The sequence below is a fragment of the Pongo pygmaeus genome, chromosome X (assembly GCF_028885625.2).
Source record: "Pongo pygmaeus isolate AG05252 chromosome X, NHGRI_mPonPyg2-v2.0_pri, whole genome shotgun sequence".
In the NCBI taxonomy this organism is placed as follows: Eukaryota; Metazoa; Chordata; class Mammalia; order Primates; family Hominidae; genus Pongo; species Pongo pygmaeus.
This window is the reverse complement of record NC_072396.2, coordinates 140021195-140035551: the sequence shown is the minus strand read 5'-3', so window position 1 is coordinate 140035551 and position 14357 is coordinate 140021195.

Sequence of the window (14357 nt, the reverse complement as noted above, 5' to 3'; positions counted from 1 at the left end):
AAGGATATGCACGGTCCCACAGAGTGACCTTCTAGGGACAAGATATTCTCCCCATGCAGGTGAATGCCTTTTAATATATATTTTTTTCTAACAAGACATGTTATTGATTTTTTCTGGCATAAATGCAAATAGAATGGAAATGATGTAAACATAGAATTGAAAAATATTTGTGTCTCAGTATAAACTGCAAAAATGGCAATATACCAAAAAAAAAAAAAAAAAAAAAAACCACCACCATGTAACAGATTTATGGACTTATTCAGATTAAACCAAACCCCAAGCTGTCACCAAGAACCTTCTCTTCAACACTTCCTGGAAGAAAGTAAGCTCTGTATTATGCTAGAAATTGTGTAGACTTCTCCACTGTGTTTCTTTGGCATGCATCAACACTAAACCATACAAAGCCCTTTCAACATCTTTCTCTGCTACAGAACATCAGCCTCTTCGTGTTATAGGTTATTTTTGCTGTGGGTTTGTTTCTTGTACTAGAATGTAAACTCCTTGAGAGCAGCTAGAGCCTATAACCAATGCCTGGTGCAAAGTACTTGCTCCATAAATGGTTATTGAAAGAAATTGTTAAATGTGCTGTGGTTTTCATTCTTTCATCGTCTTTCCAGGTGCTTGGGGTATTATCCTGTAGCTCCTTTCGTAGGGTTACCCAGCCCTCCCGTGTTGCCCCCTGCCTGCCATCTTTCATGGGAGCAGGGTGGTAGACCCAGCTCCCTTGTCCCTGTGGATCCAGGGCCATTTGGATTTGGGCTCCAGGAGGCCCCTTCAGGCCAAAGCATTGAACTGACAGTCCTTACTGCTTACCCAGAACCCTGGCAACTTCCCTTTTGTTCTACTCATGCTTCCTTATGAAATGGCTCTTTCTGGGGCCACTGTTCACTGTTTGTCTCCTTCAGTCAAATCCTCTTTCCAACTGCTCCCAAATTTCAGGCTCTATGGCCTGCATTAACCATCCTGTCTTCTTTTCAATTTTCTCACTTTTTTTGAACTTGTGAGCTCTTGAAAAGAGTTTCCTCTTTCCTCTTCAAGTCCTTGCTCTTCATATACTGCTCTCCTGGCCTTCATTCTCTTCACATAAATGTTCACAGACTTTGCCCCTTGTTTACGTTTTATGTTGTGGTGTGGTCCACCACCATACAGCTGATGCTTTGTTTTGGTGAGAGTCAGTTTGATTTTTCACTCTCCCAAGTTTTGTCACCTCTTGTCTTTAAGCAGTCCCTAATCACTATATTTTTATTTTTATTTTTGAGACAGGGTCACACTCTGTCACCCAGGCTGGAGTACAGTGGTGTGATCACAACTCACTAGAGCCTCAACCTCCCTGGCTCAAGTGATCCTCCCACCTCAGCCTCCTGAGTAGTTGGGACTACAGGTGCTTGCCACCATGCCTGGCTAATGTTTAATTTTTTTATAGAGATGGGGTCTCACTACGTTGCCCAGGCTGGTCTTGAACTCCTGGATGCAACCAATCATCCCAACTCAGCCTCCCAAAGTGCTGGGATTATAGACATAAGCCACCAGGCCCGGCCCTAATTACTACATCTTGACAAAAAGACCTTACTTAACCTGGTTACTACCCCCTCCCAAAGCCCACCTTTCATGGTTTAGAGGGGAGTAAAATCTCCCTGTCTGGTTTCTCCACCACCGTCTGTCTCCTCAAGCCCATGCAATCTGGTTTCTTTCCCTGCACTCCATGGAAACTGCCCAGAGGTCCCCAATGGCCTACTTCTGGCTGGCCAAGTCCAATGGTGTGTTCTGTATGTCCTTTGTTGATTGCAGAGCTTGTTACATGCCTTCCTGAGCTCCTACTCCCAACTACCTTGTTTTTCATCTCCTGCAATTTCACCTGGGGTCTTCCTATACCTTGGACCATTTGTTTCCACTTTCACTGACTCTTAATCTTTATCTCACTCCATGGCTACCTCCATTCCTCTCACTGTCTCCATAAGGACTGTGTTATTTCCACAATCTTTGTTCATTTAGTCATTCTTTCTTTCTTTTATTCAAATACTTCTTGGGTGGACCTTCTATATGACGGGCAATGAGTATGCATGTGGGAAAAAGGGAAACAGCATATTGTAGTGGTTAAGAGCTTGGATTTGGGGGTTCAAATTCCAGCTCTGCCATTTACCAGCTATGTGACCTGGGACAAGTTTACTTAACCTCTTTCTGCCTCAGCTTCATCATCTGTATAATGGTAATAATAATGATAATAATAATATTTCTTTGGATTGTAATAGTGATTAAATGAATGAATACTTATTCTTTTATTTATTTTTTGTAGAGACATGGTCTTGCTATGTTGCCCAGGCTGGTCTCAAACTCCTGGGCTCAACCATTCCTCCTGCTTCAGCCTCCCAAATGTTGGGATTACAGGTGTAAGCCACCATGCCCAGCCCATGAAGAGCTTAGAGAGAGTAAGCTAAGCACAGAGTAAGTTTAGAGCTAAGCACAGAGTAAGCTCTATTTGTGTTAAATAAAAGCAAGAATAGATATAGTTCTGGCCCTTGTAGAGCTTACATTCTAGTGGGGAAAATAGTCAAAAGAATAGATGTGATATTATATTGAGTGCTATAAGAGAGGAAATACAGGGTGTTATGGAAGCACCAAGAAGGAAAGTATATTCTAGAGGGGGTGGATATGTCAGGGGGGCATACAGAGAAGTTTCTTATAGAATCTGACTTTGCTTAGGAATTAGCCTGGTGAAGGAAGCTGGTAGGGGGTGAGGAATAACACAGGGAAAGAGGAAGACTGTCCCAGGCAGGAAATGGGGATGTGGATGAGATGGTGAGAGAGACTGACAGAGACCCCTTGGAAAAAAAGGAAAGTTCTGTATGACTGTAATGCAGAAGAGCTGGAGTAGGGGAATAGGAAGAGGGGAGAAATGGATAGAAATGAGTTTGAAGAGGTGAGCCGGAGCCAGATCATGCAGGGCCTAGTTGGCCCTGTAAGGAGTTGAATTTTATTGTGGAGACAACGAGGAACCATTGAATGATTCTCAACAGATCAGGTTTCGGTGATATCATTCTATCTTCAGCACAGAGAATGGGTTAGATGAGGACAAAAATGGAATCCAGAAGACAAGTGAGGAGTCTATTTCTGTAATTTAGGTGGGCTGAATTGTAGTGGTGACAAGAGGGTGGAGAGAAGTGTATGGGTGCCAGGTACATTTAGAAGGTAGGGTAGTCAGGTCCTAGCCATTGACTGAACATGGGGTGTAGGGAAAGGGAGGAGTTAAGGGTGACCAGCATTCCGGCTTGGGCGATAGGGAAATTGTGGGGCTGCTCACTGAGACAGAAGACAAAAGAAGAGATGCATTTTGGGGCAGGTGGAGGCTAGTCAACAAATATTTTTTAAGCAGTGCCAGGCATTGTTCCAAGATCTAGATACATAGACCAAGATTCCCTGTCTTGGCGCATTTATAATAAATAAACAAGTGAATATCTAGTATGTCAGATGGTGATAACTACCATGGAAGAAATAAAGTCAGGTAAAAAGTTAATCTTTGTGCAGGGGGGCAAGGTGAGTTTGACTTGTCTGTGGGCCACCCATGTAAAAATTACTAGGAAGCAAGCTGGCTGAGTAAAGTATAAAAATAAGCCTTGAAGAAGGGAGAAGCTTCCCAGACAGATTTTGGGGGAATACACTACGGTTGTGAGTGCTTCTTTTTTTAAGCACTATGTACAAGGCAAAGGCCTTGGCACTTTGCGCATCTCATCTCAAGGCATCAACCTTGTGAGGTAGGGCCTACTATTTTTCCCAGGTGAAGGTGAGGAAACTGAGGTTCCTCCGCTGGTCAGCTGCCTGACCCCCGAGCCCAAGCTCTTTTTCTCCACTCTGCAGGAACAATACCAGAACGAGAGGGTATGTGCTGGGTGTCTAAGAGCCCAGAAACACATTAGAAGAAGCCCAGCATGGAACCAGCTCACTGGCAGAGAAGCACAGGAAACCCGGGCATTGCCCTGCAGGAGAGCAGGATGCAGAGGGGCCAGAGAGAGGATGGTGCGAGCGAGTCATCCAGGCATGAAGACTGGGCTCCCTCAGCCCGCAAAAGACTGGCCTTGGATAACCCATCTTGTAGGACTGTATGGGACCTGAATTTGCTGTGATATGCCTACGGACACTTGTTCTACCCATGCTCAGGAAATCCCCTTTCTGAAACCTGATGAGAGAAGAACTGATGAGGGGTGAGGGGTGATGGCAATGTTGGGGTGCCCAGAGAGCTGAGGTGAGATCCAGACATCTGTTGATCAAGGGCAGCCAAATGCCTAGCACAATCCTTAGTGGCTCCCTTCTGCCCAGGGCCCAAGCACAGCAAGTTTTATGGACATTTATAGACTTGGTTACTCTAAGAGGTGGTGTAGGCTAAAAATAAAAATAGCTGGTGATGAAAGTTGGCCCAGGGCAGCCCGCACAAAGCTTCCCAGCGAGTCTTGCCACTTGGGTAACTTCCTCTCACAAGTCAGGGTGTTGGAGCCTCTGGGCTGAGGCCCTGGAATCTTGGTCTTTCCCCTTCACATTTTCTGTGGTGTTCTCCTCATACCTCACCACCCTGAAGCCACTGCCCATGCCTCCTGTGGAACTCACAGGCAAGAGGGTCATTATTCTGTGTGTGGAACACCAGGGATGTACACAGTGCACAGAGAGTGAATTCTAAGCATGGTGGTAGGGAGGACCTTGCCACAGCCAGCTTCAGCCTCTCTTGCCTCCAGAAAACTAGATGCTTCTGTCTCTTTCCTCCTCCACATCCACAGACCATCAAGTACTGTTGAATTTCTACCTTCTATATCACTTAAATTCATCCCCTCACTGCTCTTCTCCTGGCTGGGTTCTTTGCATCTCATTTAGTCCATAGTACTAACATGCCTTTAGTTTCCCTTTTAACTTCTGGGGAGGATTAGCATTGTGAAAAATCCTTAAACAGCTTCTATACCAAGACATTTCCACTGACAAAAAAGAAACATTTTGATTCTTGCTAAAGCATAGGTTTCATCATTCTTCCCTCTTCTCCTTAAAGCTATGTTTTCTAAATGACAACATTTAAACTATGTTTGAACATGTCCTTTATTTTATTTTATTTTATTCTATTTTAACTTTTATTTTAGGTTTGGGAGTACATGTGAAGGTTTGTTATATAGGCAAACTCATGTCACGGGAATTTGTTGGACTAGGCCTAGGATCTAATGATTATTTTTTCTGCTCCTCTCCCTCCTCCCACCCTCCACCTTCAAGTAGGCCCCACTGTCTGTTGTTCCCTTTTTTGTAAACACGTCCTTTAAAATGTAACAATAGTAGAATCATATTTTTACTTAGGTGTGGTGAGAACCGCCATGCGTAGCTTATTTGTCATAAATAACTTAATTTTCCCAATTTTGCCTGTTTCCATTCTACCAAATGAAGAACGAAGAACTATTGATAGCAGAGCTGGCTGGCCTTGTAGGGCCACGGAAATCACTTACTTAGTGTTCAGTTCATCAGATATTTATTTAGGCCTGCTCTACTTGACACTTTGCTAAATGCCTGGGGTGAAAAGATAAACAGGACATGGCTTCTGCCTTGATGAGCTTCTATTCCACTGGGGAAGGCCAGAATAGAAACAAATATTTTCAATACAATGTGGGAAATGCACAAGGTTCTATGTGAGCACAGAACGGTAGGACTTAGCCAGTCATCAGGGAAAGCCTCCTGGAGGAGGTAGTATCTGAACTTGACCTGAAAGGAAGAATTTGTGATGGAAAAGAGAGGCAGTTGAGGCCGGGTGTGGTGGCTCACACCTCTAATCCCAGCACTTTGAGAGGCCGAGGTGAGTGGATCACTTGAGGTCAGGAGTTCGAGACCAGCCTAGGCAACATGGTGAAACCTTGTCTATACGAAAAATACAAAAATTAGCAGGGTGTGGAGGCAGGAGAATCACTTGAACCTGGGAGGCAGAGGCTGCAGTGAGCTGAGATCATGTCACTGCCCTCCAGCCTGGGTGACAGAGTGAGACTTGGTCTCAAAAAAATGAAAAAAAAAAAAAAAAAAAAGAGAAGCAGTTGTCTCCCAAAATAAAGGGACTAGTAGGAGCCAGGGTCTGAGGCCTTGAAACAGATTAATGTGTGTGGTAGCCCCAACTAGTGGTCTGCTCAGGTGCTCTTTTATTGGCCAGTGCACCCATCCCACAGCTGCTGTGAATGTCGGCTGCCCCCTTCCCTTCTCTGGAAAGTTCTCCTCAAGAATGGGAGCCTCTTTGGCACCAAGTCACGTCCCCTCCGCCGTCTCCCGCAACCTGCAGCCAATGACTGCCTAACAAAGATGGGACCATTTAAAGTATATGGGAGGATGAGTGTAGATGATATGCAAATACTGCCATTTTATATAAGATGGGATCATCTTTGTGGTGTCATTCATGATTCCCAGATTTGGGGAAGCAGCCGAACCCTCTCTCTAAGTGAGTCCACATTCTTGCTTAGGTTCCTCCCCTGCCCTATCCTGCTTCCCTCACACACTTCTTCCTAAAACTCTCCTGTAGTAAATTACAAGGACCTGAATCCCTGCTTCTAGAGAACCTGACCTCAAATAGTATGTTCAAAGAACTTCTAGACATTTGGCATACCTTGTACTTAAGGTGTGAGTTAAGGAATAGTTGGAAGATGAAACCCCAGAATTCAGCAAAAAGCCAGATCATAGAGGACTGTGTATGCCATATTAAAGACTTTTTGAGTCTTTTTAATGTTTATATTGAGCCTTTTAAAGATTAAATCACCCTTCCTCAAATCATGGTCCCCCCTTAACAATGTAGCTTCCCCACCTTTAGTGAGTTATTTATTTAGGTTAAGGCATTGTGGGCTGCTGGGTTCCTTAGCCAAATGCCTATCTTTCTCAAGGTGATAATTCATTAAGCCATGAATAGTCGAATTCAACTTAAAGTATGATGCAGTGTAACAGATTCATTTTTAAAAGATGGCCATACCTATACATTTATCCCACCCCACATGCCCTTACAAAGTAATGTGACTAACACTCTTCCCACTGGGAGGTGGGATCTGTGTTTCCCACTCTTAAATGTGGGGAAGGGTGCTTACAACCACACTGGTCCGTGGTGTACAGTGGTGGCAATGCTGCGTGATGTGCGAGGCAAGCTTCTAACAGGAAATATGGCTTCTCCTGGATCTCTCTCTCTCTCTCTCTCTCTCTGTCAGGATGCTCTCCTTTGGAATGCAGCCACTATGTTGTGAGGAAGCCAGACCACATGAAGAGGCTCCATGTTGATGTTCTGGCTGACAGTCCCAGCTAGGCCCCTAGCTGACACCTGTCACCAGCCTGACATCAGTTGTGAGATAATGTGAGTGAAAGAGCCATCAGATGATTTCCAGCTCTCAGCTTTTGGATCTTCCAGCTGAGGACACAGACATCATGAGACAGAAACAACTTTTCCTTGCTGAGCCTAAGTCTGAATTCCTGATCTACAGAAGCCATATAAATAATAGATGATTATTGGTGTTTTAAGCCACTAAGTTTGAGGGTAATTTATTTTGTAACAATAGGCAACTAATATATCTTTCTAGGCTCTGAAGTCATGATTTTCGTTTTAAAATCAGCTCCTCTGGCTTCCCTACTCAGGTTAATGCTATCTCCAAAGCTCTTTTAGTGGGCTTTTTTTAACTCACCCTTATCTCTGTGCTTACATAGAATTAGTTGTCAGGTCCTATGGTTTTTCCTTTCTATAGTGTCTCTGCCATCTATCCTTGTCCTTGGTACATGCCTTTCTCCAGATTAAACTAAGGCTCAGCTCTAATTGTTTACATACTCCTGCTCTGAAACTGTCAACTTTCACAAAAACACAACTTCCACATGGAATTTCATTCCAAATTTATATATTCTAAACATATATATCCTGAATATATATATATATATAGCTACAGAAAAAAATGCTTTGCTTATTCATTGTAACAAATTCAGATTCGTGATAATACAGATGTGTAACCAAAAAAAAAAATGTCTCACTCATCAGAGGTAATTACTGTTAACATTTGATATGTTACATTCCAGGCATTTTTCTAGGTGTGAGTATGTGTATTCTAGGTATGTAGGTATATTTCTATATACATACATGTCACAAACATTTTTACAAAAATAGGACCATAGCTCACATACTGTTCTGCAATTTAGTTTAGGGTTTTCTTTTAACCATATATTACTTCCTGGATATCTTTTTATGGCAGCACATGCAGATCTACTTCATTCATTCAAAAAGTGGTATAGTATTGGACCATCATTTAAGTATTTCAAAAGGATACTGATTACATAAGTTATAATATACAATTGGCTATCCATTTCCATGGGTTCCACATCCACTGATTCAACCAACCACAAATGGAAAATATTTTTTAAATAAGAGTACAATAATAAATATAATGCAAATTTTAAAACAATACAGTGTAGCGATTATTTATATAGCATTTACATTGTTTTCATTATTGTAAGTAATCTAGAGATGATTTAAAGTATATGGGAGGATGAGCGTAGATGATATGCAAATACTGCCATTTTATATAAGGGACTTGAGCATCCTCCAACTTCATTTTCTGAGGGAGTCCTGGAACCAGTCCCCTGCGGGGGGACACTAAGGGACAGTTGTATACATACAATATAATACCATGCAATCATTAAGGTAGACAAGGTAGATATTTAAAGCATTGATACAAAAAGATCTTCAACATATTAACTAAAAAAGACAGAAGGTATAGTATGATTCCATTTTTGTATATGTGCATAAAATATCTGGAAGTATATACACCACAGTGTTAACAGAAGTTATTTCTGGGAAGTACAAGAGTCTGTGAATAACTTTAATTTTTTTCTTTGTTGTTTGAATTTTTTAAAAAGCTGTCAGTAGGGAAATTTTCCATTTTGCAAAACATTGGATAAATGATGTAAATGTTAGAAATGTGCTACACATAGATAAAATGAAGAAGGAACAACATGGGAGAAACGATGAGAAAACAGTTAGAAATCTGCAGTTGACACAAATTCACATCTGTTAACTGTGGGAACTAACTGCAGATACATAATTAGACTTGAAATCGAATAGACTTTACAAATACACAGATCGTTTCCCAATGTTTAACACAGCAGAAATACACTTAATTGCTCCTTGACAAACATATGTAATAAATTAAAATTCTGGTTAAATTAACTCTAGTCTAATCAACTACCAAAACAAAGAGATATTTGAGAAAATAACAATTTTCAATTAAAAGAGAAAAAGCTTTCATTGGCTCCTCATCACTTAAGGCTGTTTCCCAAATTTGCTTGAACATCAAAATCACTCCAGGAAATAGAATGGAGATTTCTCAAAGACTGAAAGTAGATCTACCATGCATTTAATCCGGCAATCCCACTACTGGGTATCTATCTAAAGGAAAAGAAGTCATTAATGAAAAAGATACCTGCACACATATATTTATCGCAGCACAGTTCACAATTGCAAACATGTGGAACCAACTTAAGTGCCCATCAACCAATGAGTGGATAAATAAAATATGGTACATATTGTGTATTTATGGAATACTACTCAGTCATAAAAATAATGAAATAATGTATTTTGCAGCAACTTGGATGGAATTGGAGGCCATTATTCTAAGTGAAGTAACTCAGTAATGAAAAACCAAAATGCTGCTGTATGTTGTCACTTACAAGTGGGAGCTAAGTTATGGGTACACAAAGGCATACAGAGTGGTATAATGGACATTGGCAACTCAGAAGTGGGGAGGGTAAAAGGGGGATGAGGGATAAAAAACTACATATTGGGTACAATGTACACTATCCAAGTGACAGGTGCACTAAAATTTCAGACCTCACCACTGTACAAGTAATTCATGTAACCAAAAACCACAAGTAGCCCTAAATCTATTGAAATTAATTTAAAAAAAAACAAAGACCAACAAAATCACTCTAGGTATTGTTCAAACAAACAAACAAACAAAAACAGATTACAAGTATCACTCTTAAACTAAATCTGATCACAATCCAAGATCTAAATCCTCACTGGAGGGTTCTGGAACTCTACATTTTTAGCAAGTTATCAGGTGATTCTTCTGCTCAGAAAAGTTTAGAAAACATTAACTTAAAGAAATAATTACAAATCCTTTACCTGGACTTTAAAAATCTCAATCATTCCTGTCAGCATTTGCAACTTCTTGTGAGGTATAATGCTGCGTTGTTTCAGTTACTGGGATATATTGGATATCACCTGAGAGGGATTTTTTTTTATCACAACAAAATTCACATACCATAAAATTCATCTTGTTAAATAATACAATTCAATGGTGTCTAGGGTGTTCACAAAGTCATATAACCATCACAACTCTCTAAGTCCAGGATATTTCTTCACCTCCAAAAGGAAACCACTCCATAGCCACTAGCAGTCACTTTCTATTTCCCTCGTCTTAGTCAGTTTTCTGTTGCTTATAACAGAATACCTGAAACTAGATAATTTATTTTAAAAAGGAATTCATTTCTTGCAGTTGTGGAGGCTGAGAAGTCCAAGGTTGAGGGACTGCATCTGGTGAGAGCCTTCTTGCTGGTGGGCACTTTCTAGAGTCCCAACATGGCAAGGTGACTGAGCATGCTAGCTCAAGTCTGTCTTCCTCTTCTTATAAAGCCACTAGTCTCGGCTGGGCACAGTGGCTCACACCTGTAATCCAAACACTTTGGGAGACTGAGGTGGGATGATCACTTGAGGCCAGGAGTTTGAGATCAGTCTGGGCAACATAGTGAGACCACATCTCTACAAAACGTAAAAAATTGAGCCAGGCATGGTGACATGCACCTGTAGTCCTGGCTACTTGGAAGGCTGAACTGGAAGGATTACTTGAGCCCAGGAATTGGAGGCTGCAGTGAGCTCTGATCCCATCACTGCACTCCAGCCTGGGTGACAGAGTGAGATCCTGTCTCTACAAATAGATAGATAGATAGATAGATAGATAGATAGATAGATAGATAGAGCAAGCCACTAGTCTCACTCCCATGATAACCCATTAATCCATTAAATATTTAATCCATTATTGTATTAATCTACTCATGACGGGAGGGCCCTCATGATCCAATCGCCTCTGAAAGGCCCCATTTCTCAATACTACCACTTTGAGGTTAAGTTTCAACATGAGTTTTAGATAAGACATTCAAACCATAGCATCCCCCCAACACATACAACACTACCAGCCCTGACAACCACTAGTCTAAGTTTGGGCTCTATGGATTTGCCTATTCTAGACATTTCATGTAAATGGAATCATATACTATGTGACCTTTCATGATTGGCTCATTTCACTTTACATATGTTGTCAAGGTTCATCCATGTTGTAGCATGTATAATATTTCATTTCTTTTTATGGTTAAATATTCCATTGTATAAATACAACACATTTTTGTTATCTATTCATTAGTTGATGGATATTTAGGTTATTTCCACTTTTTAGCTATTATAAATAACTCTGCTATGAACATTCATGTCTGGGAAACTTTTAAAACTACAGAATTCCCAGGTCTCACTCCACACCAACAGAATCAAAATATCTAGGGGGTAGAGAATAGGTAGTGCTTGGACATTCTTTTTTTAAAAAAAAAAATTAAGCTCTCCAAATGACTCTAATAAGCAGTCAAAGTTGAGAATCATTGAGCTAAATACCTTAAGGCAGTAGTCTTAAAATGTGATCCTTAAACAGCAGTATTGGATAGGATTTGTTAGAAATACAAATTCCCAACCCCCACCCACATTTACTCAATCAGAATATCTGGGACATGAGCCCAGAAATCTGTTTAAACAAGCCCTCCAGGAAATTCTGGTGCACACTCATTTGAGAACCATTGTGCATCACATTAACATCTTAAAATCCCCCAAATTCTGAATTTCAAAATAAATTTGGAGACTTCCATATACAGAAAGATAGAGTAGCCATTCTTCCCCCCACCACCACTATTCTTCCCACTAAGTACAGCTAAAAACTTTGGACTTTAAAAAATAGAACAAGCCAGGCACGGTGGCTCACCCCTGTAATCCTAGCACTTTGGGAGGCCAAGGTGAGAGGATCACTTCAGTCCAGAAGTTTGAGACCAGCCTGAGCAACACAGTGAGATCCCATCTCTACAAAAAAAAAAAAATAGCTGGTTGTGGTGGCACATGCCTGTAGTCCTAGGTATGTGGAAGGCTGAGGTGGGAGGGTCGCTTGAGTCTCAGAGGTTGAGACTGCAGTGAGCCATGATCATGCCAATGCACTCCAGCCTGAGTGACAGAGCAAGACCATGTCTCAAAATATAAATAAATAAATAAAACATAAGACACTGAAAAGTGGAGAGAAGATGGCAAATAAGGTAGGGACCTTAATGGTAAGTGTCCTTTTTGCCTCATATATCCCAGACTGAGTACTGGGGAAACTGATAACCCCAAGTGCCAAAAGGTGTAGACAAAAAAGCTCCAAAGAAAGCCTGGTCTCTTTAGCTAGAGGACAAGGAAAGGGGCAATCTAGCAAGAGTGGAAACTTTTAGGTAATAACTGCTCTACTCCGGCCAAACCCCATAGAAAATACTGTGGCATTAATGAACCCAAGCAAGTAAATTCCTAGTAGGGTGCCTAGACTTCCATCCTTAACAGGCTGTAACAAGGTGCTCCAGTGTACCTTCTAGGGTGGTGGCAGAGGAGGCCTAGTGGAGAGTCAGGACTTCATCACTACCCAGTGGAAAATAATCCACTGCACACTCCTATACCTGCCCTGTGTCAGTGACTCCAGATGAAGAGCTGTACCAAGGCATTCTAACCCCTCCCAAACAGTTGGGTATAAAGGAGACCATATGAGAACCCAGAACTACCAATGCTTCACAGCGGTAATGACCCCACTGCCCCCGACAGTTATCAATGGAGGCCAACTGGTGAGCCTGGACTTCTTCCATCTGCCAGTAAGAAGGCTGTGTCTCCCCTTTCCCTGCTAAAACAGTGTCATAGGAAACCAGCTAAAACCAAAGGTTTAAGTAAGAGCCAAAGTCTCTGACATAACATAAGAATCTCCAAGATTCAATAAAAACTCACTTGTTACGCAAAGAACCAGAAAGATCTCTAACAATGAAGAAAGACAATCAGTAGATGCCAACTACTGTTGATGACAGAGATGTTAGAATTAGCCAAAAAATATTTTAAAGGGGTTATTATAAAAATACTTCTAGAAGGGCCAGGCATAGCGACTCATGCCTGTTATCCCAGCACTTTGGGAGGCTAAGGTGGGAGAATTTGTTGAGCCCAGGAGTTCAAGACCAGCCTGGGCAATATAGCAAGACTCTGTCTCTACAAAAATTTTTATTGAAAAATTAGCTCGTTGTGGTGGTGTAAGCCTGTTGTCTGAGATACTTGGGAGGCTGAAGCAGGAGGATTGCCTGAGCCCAGGAGTTCAAGGCTGCAGTGAGCCATGATCATATCACTGCACTTCAGCCTGGGTAACAGAGCAAGATCCTGTCTCTAAAATAAATAAATACATACATACATACAACATGGAATACTACGCAGCCATAAAAAGAAGAAGACCATGTCCTTCATAGCAACAAGGATGGAAATAGAGGCTATTATTTTAAGCCAACTACCGCAGGAACAGAAAACCAAATAATGTATGTTCTTACTTATAAGTGGGGGCTAAACATTGAGAACACATGGACACAAAGAAGGAAACAACAGACACTGTGGCCTACATGAGAGTGGAGGGTGGTAGGAGGGAGAGGATCAAAAAACTACCTATTGGGTGCTATGCTTATTACCTGGGTGACAAAATAATCTGTACACCAAACTCCTGTGATATGCAATTTACCTGCATAACAGGCCTGCACATGTACCTAAACTAAACTAAACTAAAAATTAAAATAATAGAAAATATCAGAAAAAAAGACGTAAAGAGGAAACAAAATTGAAACTTTAGAGTTGAGAAATACAAAAATTAATCTAAAATATTTAATGGATGGCCTAACAACAGAATGGACAAGACAGAGGAAATAAATCATTGAAGTTGAAAATAGAGCAATAAAACCTTCCCAATTTGTATAACAGAGAGCACATAGATAGGGAAAAATGAACACAACCTCAGAGACATGTGAGACTGTAACAAAAGATCTAGCATTCATGTCAACTCCCTCTGAGTCTCAAACGAAGAGCTGAAAAAAGTATTCAAAAAATAATGAGTAAAATTTCCAAAATTTGACAAAATAAATAAACATACAAAATCAAGAAGTTGAGCTAACCCAAATGGGATAAACCAAAAGATATCCAGGCCTAGAAAAATCACCATAAACATTCTGAAAACTAAATAGAAAAAGGAAAATTTGAAATC